At 36.4% G+C, this 9,520-nt stretch overlaps 1 long non-coding RNA gene across 1 annotated transcript; it reads right to left on the bottom strand.

The window, feature by feature from the left end:
- Positions 1–6,956: 6,956 nt before the first annotated feature.
- Positions 6,957–8,045, bottom strand: LOC149530559 (uncharacterized). Its single transcript, XR_016358862.1, has 2 exons — positions 7,718–8,045; positions 6,957–7,250 (listed from the first exon to the last, which is right to left on the bottom strand). It is a non-coding gene; the product is annotated as an uncharacterized LOC149530559 (long non-coding RNA).
- Between the last annotated feature and the right edge of the window lie 1,475 nt (positions 8,046–9,520).

A 9,520-nucleotide genomic window follows, 5' to 3' on the forward strand; every position in this document is an offset into this window, starting at 1 on the left:
ATTAGCTCCTTAGTCAGACCTTATTCCCTTAGTTTCTCTTTTCTATTAAACCAAAATAAGTTTTAAACTATAGTTGCATTATATGTATGTGGAAAACCATAAGGCTATATGGAATTCAATTGCACAGGCTTAAAATGGAAAAAAGAATTGGGAAATAAGACGTAGTTTAGAAGTCGTCAAATGCTCATGACTTAGAAAAAGTAACTGCAAATGTTTTTTCATGCCAAATAGAATGTGTAAAAAGAGAATAATTCTTATAAAGTATCAATGTGTGAGAGAATCCTTACTCAAGAGTCTTATCTCCTTAGTCAATTGTCATAACTAATATATAAAACAAAATCCAAAAACAATAATTCAAAATCCACAAAATTTCTACTTTAGCAGACCTATGTCTTTCGTTCTCAAATTTCTACTTGTCTCATACCTGATATACTATTCTTTTAATGACATTGCTTTGTTTAGATATTGTTAAAAAAAATTTCTAAGACCTCATATTGTCTTCTCTTATGAGGAATATAAATGACCAACATTTTTTTTTTTTAAATTCTTAGGCTAAATGTTGTTAAACATGAAATCAATACTAGAAACTGAATTCTAAGGGTCTTTAGTACTTGAGAGATTCATAAACTAACCTTTAAAATAATAATGCCTCTAAAACTTCAATGGTATCGTTTTGTACTTTGATTGAGCTTGTGTGTCCATGTATATCTATATACCCCATTTTATATAGAATTCATGTCTCCATTCCCATTATCCTAATTCAATAGGACAAAACACATAAAATACAAACATACAACAGAGATAGTTTTCATGTAAATGTAGAGTTAAGAAAACTAGATGTACACAAGCTAACACCAATAGCCATCATTTCTATTTGATTTTTAATTTTTTCCTATTTTAAATTTCTCTAGGAAAAGTGAAAAATAGAGTTTAGATTTATATTAGAAATGACATAAAAATGTAAAAATGAAGCTCACTTGTTAGTCAAAATCCGCATAGGCTTTAAAGATTAAGACTTGGATCTTAGGAAACTTGCCCTACCCTTACTACTATGCCAAGATAAACGCAACACACATTCAATCCCAATGTCCAAGGCAACAAAGGAGATTCAGAGTGAGTAGCAGGAGAGTGTTCTCTGGCCTATACCTCCATTTTGAGATTATGTCACCATAGCCTAGCTCTATAAGGAATTTTTCCTCTCACAAGAGAGGTCATAAGATTAAGACCATGCAAGCAGATATTTCACAACAATAAACTTGCCAAGCCAAAAAATGATTTTCTAAAATTAACTTTTAGCTATCAAATGTTTTCAGCTTGGGAGAATGTGCTCAAGATTCAACACCACCTCCTCCAACATGAACATTGGTACCTCCAAGAGTGTTGGTTATGCAAGATGGAACCCAAATTCGATCAGAGAGTATCTCGCAAAGGAGATAGTACAAGCGAGAAGAGATTAGGATGATCAAAAGTGCACAAGTTCAGACAGGAGATCTCAAGAATAATTTCAAACCCTGGTTATTCTTGGAAAAACTCCTAGAAAACTAGTGTTGGGTCTTTCCACTTCTCCTTTATCTTGTTATTTTTAATAATGCTTAGAAATGTGAAGACACATTGCTACATATCATCTAATCTGAAATATAACTTTAATATGCACCCCCAAATTGGCCTTCAAACTTGATAGACAATCACAACTCTTAAAATGGTGTGTTAGGTCATCACAAACCAAAGCCCATCCACTGAACACAACCTTCTAACTAGGGAGAGCTCATTTGTCTCTAAAACCAGGATACCGTAAGGCTTTTGCGTCTTAAGAAAAAGGTCGCAACAATAATATATAAAAAAACTAATAACATAGTGCACTCCAAAAATATCCTCGAAGATTTTTATGATTTAACCTCAACCCTTGATCGACTACCAACTCATTCAAATGCTCCAAACACTATCACTGATATGAGGAAATGGGCTCCTTGAATCCCACGCCCCCTTGGTTTTTAATCATGTGGTTGCTAAAATCATTTAAAATGCATGTCACTTAACTGGTCAAACTAAGGAGGCAACTTAAGTCTTTAGATTATGAGTCATTAAGATGCATAAAAAGACATTCTTACAAACCTAAAATCACTTAAACTCGCTTAAGTTGCATAAAAGATGTACTCACAACTTAAAAAATAGAATAGAAAACAATTCAAAGAATTCACACTTACCTAATAATGCTCTACTTTCCCTTGAATAATCAAATAAGTACAGTCAATAGACTGATAAGTAGGAGATAATTTCCACAGCAAGTCAAATTGTAATATTGTTATCGAGATTTAACTATGTGATTTTGAGTCAAACTCATTGACCCATGTTTCATGAGTATTGATTCAACATGAATCCATATCTCATGAGAATAAATGGAACACTTAGCACTCATTGGACCTAGGTGATGCTCACAGGGGTGAAGCATTGCGACTTCTCAAGAGGTCAGCCATCCCAATACTACTTCAGCCTGAGCGCGCTTAACTACGGAGTTTCCTCCATGGTTAAACCCAAAGCTTGCAAAACCTTCACAAAGTGTTGTGCCTTATGAACCATTCATTAGAAATCCCCTTAAGCTCATCAATTGATAAGTATGAGATAATTTCCACAGCAAGTCAAATTGTGATATTGCTATCAAGATTTGATTGTGTGATTTTGAGTCAAACTCATTGACCCATGTTTCATGAGTAGTGATTCAACATGAATCTATCTCTCATGAGAATAAATGGAACACTTAGCACTCATTGGATCTAGGTGATGCTCACAAGGGTGAAGCACTGGGACTTCTCGGGAGGTCACCCATCCCAGTACTACTCCAGCCTGAGCACACTTAACTACGAAGTTTCCTCCATGGTTAAAGCCAAAGCTTGCAACCCCAGTATTGTGCCTTATGAACCATTCATTAGAAAGCCCTTAAGCTCATCAATTGATAAGTAGGAGATAATTTCCACATCAACACAAATTGTGATATAGCTATTAGGATTAAACTGTGTGATTTTGAGTCAAACTCATTGACCCATGTTTCATGAGTAGTGATTCAACATGAATCCATCTCTCATGAGAATAAATGGAACACTTAGTACTCATTGGATCTAGGTAATGCTCACAGGGGTGAAGCACCGGGACTTCCAGGGAGGTCACCCATCCTAGTACTACTCCAAGCTGAGTGTGCTTAACTACGATGTTTCCTCCATGGTTAAACCCAAATCTTGCAACCCTATTTTCAAAACCTTCACCAAGTGTTGTGCCTTAAAAACCATTCATTAGAAAGCATCTTAAGCTCATCAATTAATAAGTAGGAGATAATTTCCACAGCAAGTCAAATTGTGATATTGCTATCAAGATTTAACTATGTGATTTTGAGTCAAACTCATTCACCCATGTTTCATGAGTAGTGATTCAACATGAATTCATCTCTCATGAGAATAAATGGAACACTTAACACTCATTGGATCTAGGTGATGCTCACAGGGGTGAAGCACCAGGATTTCCCGGGAGGTCACCCATCCCAATAATACTCCATGCTGAGCATGCTTAACTATGGAGTTTCCTCCATGGTTAAACCCAAAGCTTGCAACCCCATTTACAAAACTTTCACCAAGTGTTGTGCCTTCACCAAGTGTTGTGTGCTTAGGCTAGAGTAGTACTGGGATGGGTGACCTCCCAGGAAGTCCTAGTGCTTCACCCCTGTGAGCATCACCTAGATCCAATGAGTGCTAAGTGTTCCATTTATTCTCATGAGAGATGGATTCATGTTGAATCAGGAAAAATGGGTTAATGAGTTTGACTCAAAATCACACAATTAAATCTTGATAGCAATATCACAATTTAACTTGTTGTGGAAATTATCTCCTACTTATCAATTGATGGACTTAAGGTGTTTTCTAATGAATGGTTCATAAGGCACAACACTTGGTGAAGGTTTTGCAAATGGGGTTGTAAGCTTGGGTTTAACCATGGAGGAAATTGATATGTAGTTCAACGTGCTTAGGCTGGAGTAGTACTGGGGTAGGTGACCTCCCGAGAAGTCCTAGTGCTTCACCCCTATGAGCATCACCTAGATCCAATGAGTGATAAGTGTTCCATTTATTCTCATGAGAGATGGATTCATGTTGAATCACTACTCATTAAACATGGGTCAATGAGTTTGACTCAAAATCACACAGTTAAATCCTTATAGCAGTATCACAGTCAATAAACTATTAAACTTCATGACTTAAATTAAGAAAATCACACATTCATTTGATCTTCATTATTAACTTTAATATGAGATATATCTTAAATTAAATTTTAATTTAATTTTCAATATAATTTATATAATATCATGCAATAAATAATAATATTATGCAACTAAATTTAATAATTAAACATATCCAAAATAATTCAGCCAAAATTGTCAATAATGTGTAGGAACCTTGAAATTTTAAATATATTAGTCCATAATTTGTATTCTTCTTATGGACGACATCTATAGTATTTTTATCAGTTCTACTTTTCTAGAGCTACTCTTAAACATTTCATGGCTTAATCCAATTGAAAAAGAGAGATGAATTGTGGAAGAGCTAGGTGTGCAAGAAACATTCCACCCACACTTGACAAGAAATATATTTTTCTAATTTTTATTACAGAAACTATTGTAATTTCCTTTACAAGGGAAAATCCACAAAGGAAGAATAGAAACAATATTATAAAAACATGACAATAACATAAGAGTGTGATTCCTCAAGCTGAAAAAATCCACATATAGCAGTGAGGTACCTGAGAAATGTTATTTCCATAGCCATCAATAAAAAGTGGTTGGATATTGATTGTCCTTTTGAGTGCAGCTTCCATTGGATTTCCCATTCCATGTCCCTTTGTTCCACAGGCTACACCAACTTGGACAGGACAGAGTTGTTGGTTGTGAAGATGGGGAAATGTTGGAGATGTATCAGGGCCAAATAACATCTGTGATGATGAGCTACAGAGCTTGGGAGCCATCAAAAAACTATCGATGAGGATTCCCTCCCATTTCATCTAAGACTCTTATTCACATAGCTTGTAGTCATCTCATCCACTAAACAAAGTACAATATTTGGCAGCCTAAAGGTGTCAAAAAGATGTTCTACAAGCATCGACATTAAAAAAATATGAATAATTAGAAAAGTTAAATCACAAAGATTTTGCTCTTGCTCAGTAATGGAAATTCTAATTACTCTTGGTAGGTAAAAAGAATGATAAGTGACCTTGGTTGTGTGCCTTTGGAGACTAGTTGTTATCAGAATCTACAAGAAAAAAATGTTAGCCATGATTGCATCAACAAGCAAACCTGAATCCATCTTCTGCACCAATTTCTTGATGGACTTCCAGCGTTTATGTCTGTGTGCCAGCAGGGCAACAACACTACCAAACACTTAGGGCCTGTTTGGTTGCGGGGATAGGAATTGCAAAATGAGAATTGCTATTCTCGAATTTCTATTCTAGAATTATTATTCTCAAATAGAAATGTGTTCTCTCTGTTTGGTTCAATACGATAGAAATTAGAATTTGATAGACACAACCTATTCAGATTCGTTGATGCGCTTTGTTCCCTTGTAGGCCTTGAATCATTTTTCTTTGGGTAATATCTTGGCTTTTATATCATTTATTTCTCTCCAAATCGATAAATCACTCCTCAATAAAACTGACATTTGGGATTATTAGTCAAATACAGGAGATATTCTTTCACAGCACTGATACAGTCACTTTAGTAACATAGTGGAAGTTGGTATTGAACAAGGAAATACAACGTAGAGCTCGGGCCGAGTTGGACGAAGTCGTAGGGTAGGAGAGAAGTTTGCATGATGATGATATATCAAAGCTTCCATACCTACAAGCAGTGGTGAAAGAGAGTTTACAGATGCATCCAACGGGGCCCCTCCTATCATGGGCACACTTCTGCATATAGGGGTTGTGTCCCTATCCAAATTCAACTATGTTTTCCAGTCCCTCAATAGAGTTAGCGCTCACCCCAAATCAAAGCAGATTTGAAAATTTAATTAAATTTGAGAAAGCTAAAATTAGAATAAGAATAGGAATAGCAATTCTAATAACCGTTATTTTTTAGAATGGACACATGCTCATTTTGAGGCTAAAATGTAAATACGTATTCTTATTCCCCATTCCAATTCCATGCACCAAACAAAAAATAAAAAACATATTCTAATTTTCAATAACTATTTGAATTGTATTCTAGTAACCAAACGGGCCCCTATTGAATAGGACAACAAATTTCACTCTCTCTACGTGTGCTGATATCGCCTTTGTCCGTTCCACATAGGAAGACAATTCGTCCACCTGACATTCGGGTTGTTGGCGGGCATTTCAATTCTGTAGACCTGGGAACACTACATCCACGTCATCGCTGCCAGTTCTACGTGGACCTTTCGGACGGTTCGCATTTGTCCGATTTGCTTTCGGTTTCTTTAGTGTGCGGTCAGCTCTATGAAGCACAGAAATTTCAAGAACAAATTTTCCTCTCATATATTGCCCATTTAGCAGTTTTGAACGAAGTAGTTTTGAAATTAAAACAGTTATTGGTATCCAATATGAACAGACAGGTTTTATGTGAAATCTCCACCTAGCCTATAATAGCCTATCGGCTAAAAATCATTTTAGAGAAAAAGAAATTAGTAAAAAAAAGGTGCGACCGAAGATAAGATTCAGAGCAAGGGAGGCCAAGATCAACGCAGGGCAGAATCGGAGCTATTTTTGGTCACGACATGTGCAGTTAAAAATAATACAGCATATATTTTATTACAGGGTTGCATCAAGGGAATTGGGTCTGATTTTAACCACTTATCGACAAATTAAACTTTGATAATCCACGCAGGCATTAGCTCGATTATCAGCAACAACACATTTCGGGAAAAAAGATTTGCAAAAACATTATCAAGACAAGACTTTTTAGGCAAATAAGTGAAGCTGCCATAGCAAATCCTGAAGTAGGATAATTGATCAAATTAGATTGAAAAATATCTCCAATTACATTTGGTTCTCGAGCGGTAGAGATCCCGTGAAATAGAAATCATTTTGCTTTGATAAGAAATCGACCCAATTAGTGATTTACCTCAAACAAGCTCCGGGCTGCAAAATCAGGGGGGTGCGTGGCATACAGGGGTTGGAGATATTCAACTCAGGAGCTAGGAATCAATTCATAAAACCCTGCGACTTTTTTCTGTAGACCTGTGTTACTTTCCAAGGCCTGTGATCTGCCAAACAACCAACAAAATAATTATTAGAGCAAGTGAATTGCAATTGAAGGTACAGTGTAATTTTGTGCGGATAGCATTTGATCAGGGTGGGCTTGCGACTGTAAAATAGGGGCAAGTGTTGGAGGTGAATGAAGATCTGATCATTTACAGGAGGCTGTGATATGTTGGCTATTGTGCCAGTCAAAGCAAAATTCATCTTTCCAGCGATATATCACTTGGAAGCCAGTGAACCATAATTAAGAGGGAATGAAATAATTGAAGCAAGTTTTCAATGAGGTAGTGAGTTTACTGTAAGGGAAAGCAACCTCCTTCTCAGATTTTATATCCGGTGGAGAAATCGATATAATACAAAGGCTAATTGCCATCAGCAATCATTACCAGTGAATACAAAAGTAAGAAGCAGTATAAGGAGAGGTGATTTAACGTCGAAGACAAACTGATTTGCAAGGAATAAATAGTAGCACCTTGGAAACCGAGATTGCAAGCGGATTTAGACTCGAATCTATTAAACGTGACTAGGTCAAACAATTACCAAACCGGTAGGATTTCAATTTGACGAGTATTTCTCTCCTTGCTTTAGTGAATCAGGGGAACTCTTGCCCAAATGCCCAACATTTTCGAAGACAGAGTGAACATTTATGGAGAACAAAATATGCTCTCCTTTTTTACAAATCCCTGCTTCAGATCCAAGTGGGAGAAGAGGTGAATGATGGATGGACTATAGTCCAATCTCATAGGTCAAGAAAGAAACAGAGTAGATCCATGGCAAATCATAAACATTATGTCCCAGCAAAACCTAAGTTTCAACAAAAGAAACAACAATCTTCAAACCAATCTTCAAACCCCTTTGGCCTACTTTGAGAGAAAGTGGAGGAAGTAAGGAAAAACAGTTTCATAGAGCTGTGACAATCCAAAAACATGGGGGATACCCTATTTCAGGAACCTACGGATAATCTCAGATGCCAAAGGGAAGTATCGTAGTATGACAGAAAGGTAATCCATTTATCAAGCCAATTGGTGGGATACGTTCAGAGGAGATGTCATGACCAAGGCTTTTTTTCTCATTGGATAGGCCCAAGGATGAAGGCAGTGTTGGAAAATTGTTCACCGCACCCCTCAAGATTCGTGACAAGGGCTTAACTGCCTCCTATATACTACAAGTTGAGTGGTTGTATTAGGCATTGCCAAATCAGTCTTTTGGTGCAACGGAAACCCCACTCTAACATGTGGTATCAGAGCTTGGTCACAGGTTCGAATCCTCAGAGCCTCAGGTAATGCTAAGGGGGAGATTGTTGGAAAATTGTTCAGCGCTCCCCTCAAGATTCATGACAAGGGCTTAACTGACTCCTGCGTACCATAAGTTGAGTCTTTGTATGAGGCATTAATAGATCGGTCTTTTGGTGCAATGACAACCCCACTCTAACAAGCAGATCATGTGGCAAATTAGCTAAAAAGCGTTATGGGTAAGCATGTTAACTTAACAGTAATGAAAAATAAATTTATTTATTTAGCCTGCGATAAAATAGATCTCAATGATGGACTTTTGTATGTTAATACTTCAGTTTTTAAAGTTTATCTTGTTGAATTCCTAGATTGATGTCCCTTTTTTGACCTAAAAAAATTGGCTAAATTCAAGGTAGAAAAAGCTATCTTATTACCAAATTTGCCAATTGAATTTTTGTATGAGGATTTTCTCAGAACAATCAGATCTAGTTTTCGAACTTATGTAGGTTTATTAGAATCATATTTGGTTGTCTAGTCCAATTATTATGGTGAAACAGATGTTAAGACTATCAAAATTTTAAACCCTAAATATTAATATTGATGATAAAATTAAATTTGTTAAACCGTGATTAGCTAAAGGCCTCTTCAATAGTCATCAAGATTTAGCTTCGTCTCAACCCCATCTTGGGGGTAATCTAAGGAAGGTAGAAAACACTCAAACTATAAGGAGTGATGAATAGGAGAAATTATCATTCCACCAAGAGGAGAGGGAAGAATAAGGAGAAATTAGAAACTATCGTCCCTGCCTCAAATCAATCATTGTTGTTTCAAATCTACATGAGGTGGTTGATCCTTTGGAGGTTGCACCTCAATCACCAATAAGCCAAAGTAACCAGATTACTATGGAAAGCAAAGATTTATTAAGTCAGGCGACTCACTCTCAAAGAGATTGAAGTGAAACCCCTTAAAGAAAGGAAACAAAAGTTAACATCTTGATAGAAGCCCTGAAAAATATGGTAGTTAAATATCTTATGAATTAGTTC

Source organism: Cupressus sempervirens, chromosome 11 (assembly GCF_028749045.1).
Source record: "Cupressus sempervirens isolate cs-2001-9-10 chromosome 11, ASM2874904v1, whole genome shotgun sequence".
Taxonomy (NCBI): Eukaryota; Viridiplantae; Streptophyta; class Pinopsida; order Cupressales; family Cupressaceae; genus Cupressus; species Cupressus sempervirens.